This window comes from Galeopterus variegatus, unplaced genomic scaffold (genome assembly GCF_000696425.1).
Source record: "Galeopterus variegatus unplaced genomic scaffold, G_variegatus-3.0.2 Scaffold24402, whole genome shotgun sequence".
In the NCBI taxonomy this organism is placed as follows: domain Eukaryota; kingdom Metazoa; phylum Chordata; class Mammalia; order Dermoptera; family Cynocephalidae; genus Galeopterus; species Galeopterus variegatus.
In genome coordinates, this window is record NW_007750513.1 from 12130 (window position 1) to 14746 (window position 2617).

Here is a 2617-nt window from a genome sequence, read left to right on the forward strand (position 1 = left end):
GCTTGGGAGAATTCTCCCATAACATCCTTTGAGCCTGGAAACCTATTATTATTTTTTTAATAGGCTTTATTTTTTAGAGTGATTTTAGGTTCATAGCAACATTGAGCAGAACGTACAGAGATTTCCCACATACCTCCTGACCCCACACATGCACAGCCTCCCCCATTATTAGCATCCCTCACCAAAGTGGCACATTTGTTACAATTGATGAACCTAATTGATGAACATCGTGGTTTCTCCCAAGTCTTGGCAATTATGAATAAAGCTGCTAGAAACATAAATGTGTGAGGTTTTGTGTGGACGTAAGTTTTTAACTTATTTGGGCAAATACGAAGGAACATGATTTCTGGATCATATAACAATCATATGTTCAGTTCCATAAAAAACGCCAGACTGTCTTCTAAAGTGGCTATACAATTTTGTATTCCCTCTGTCAACGAGTGAGATTTTCTGTTACTTCACATCCTCACCAACACTTGGTGTTATGGTATTTTGGATTTTGGCTGTTGTAATAAGTGTGTAGTAGTATTTCATTGTTTTAATTTTCCTTCCTTCCTTCCTTCCTTCCTTCCTTCCTTCCTTCCTTCCTTCCTTCCTTCCTTCCTTCCTTCCTTCCTTCCTTCCTTCCTTTTTTCTTTTTTTAAAAAGATGACTGGTAAGGGGATCTTAACCCTTGACTTGGTGTTGTCAGCACCACTCTCTCCCAAGTGAGCCACGGGCTGACCCTCTCACTGTTTTAAATTTCATTTCCCTGGTATCAGATGATGTAGAACATCTTTTTTATGCTTATTTGCCATCTGTATACCTTCTTTGGTGAGGTATGTGTTCAGGTTTTTGACCCATTTTTTTAACCAGGCAGATTGTTTTCTTATTGTTGACTTTTAAGAGCTCTTTGTATATTTTGGATAACAATCTTTTATCAAATATGCCTTTTACAAATATTTTCTCCAGTATGTGGCTTGTCTTTTCATTCTCTTGGTAGTGTCTTTTGCAAAGCAGAACAATTTAATTTTGATAAAGTTCAGCTTATCAGTTCTTCCTTTTAAAGACCATGCCTTTGTTTTGTTTCTAAAAAGTCATCATCAAACCCAAGATCATCTAAACTTTTTCCTATGTTGTCTTCAAATTTTACATGTTTTGCATTTCATAATTAGATATGAGATCCATTTTGAGCTAATTTTTGTTAAGGGTGTAAAGTCCCTGTCTGGATACATCTTTTTTTTTTTATTTTTTGGCATGTAGTTGTCCAGTTGTTCCAGCACCATTTGTTGAAAAAACTATCTTTTCAGAGAGTTCCGGTCAAGATGGCAGTTCTCCCACAAATCAACCAATTTACAACTATAAAAATGTAACAACAGCCAAGCTGGGGCCACTGGAGCTCAGGGGAAGAGGAGGAGAGACCTACAAAGATCATGAAGGTGGGAGAAACCATGATGAGAGAAAGAAAGAACTGCTCCGAGCATTTCGGGCTGCATCCACTTTAAGATTGCAACTGCTGAGTGCATGGAGCAGGAGCTGGCAGAAGCCGTAGCTGTGCCCTTCAGATGGAGTTACTTGGAGGTGGCAGGGGAGAAGAGGGCCTTGGCAGCCCCCAGGAGAGCAAAACCACTAATAGGGTTCCTGTGGACCCACGCAGGTGCAAGGAACCAGAACAGCTGAAAAAGGGGAGCCATTCAGAGACTGGTGAGTCATCGCAAGGGACCAGCACAGGGCCCGCCCCATGGGAAGTGTTTGGTGGTGGGGGAGACGGGCCCACGAGGAGAACACTGGGACACAACAAGGACAGCCAATCTACCCCCCAATCAGCACAGGACCACACAGAGGAAACTGGTCAGGAATATAGAATTGCATGGGGTGCAGTTTGCTAAAAAACTCAGGCCCAGATCACAGTTTCTACACAACCCAGGTACACCAGGTCTCTGAAGAGCCTGAAGTACCTATAAGGTCAACCATTAAACCCTGAGCTGCACAAAAAGCCTTCCCTAGGGAAACAGCAGCAAAGCAGCAATATAGCTCAACCACAGAGCTCAAGTACTGGTTCCCACAGGAAGTTCCCCATTTTAGAAGTAAGCAAAGGACAAAAAATTAGTTCTGGCCCAGGCACACCACCAGCGCCTTGGGGCCTGCCAGGGGACATGAGGCATGAAGCTGGGGACCGGAACCCTCTCCCACAATCAGGCAATGTGCCAGTGCCTCGGGGCCTGTCTGGGACCTGAGGCTTGGAGCTGCGGACCAGACCCCCCTCCTAAAACCAGGTAAACCGTGCCAGTGCCTCAGGGCCTGCCCGGGGACACCAGGCATGGAGCCTGGGACCAGACACTCCCCACAACCAGGCAAACTGCAAGCACCAAGGAGTATGCCCAAAACATCACCTCCAAGTGGTGGTGCACTATAGCCACCACAATAACCATGGCTGCTACAAAAGCAGCTAGACACCACAACCTCCATGTAGATGGTCGGCCAAGCACTGGAGTGCACTGACACAAGGAGAGTCACCAGCAGAGATAGAAAAAAGAAGAGGATGTCTCTCTCCACAAAGCCCATTTCAGAGTGACAGAAGAAGCATCTGCTCTATGATAATATTGGGGGACCTGATCACACCTCTCAGCATTGGACA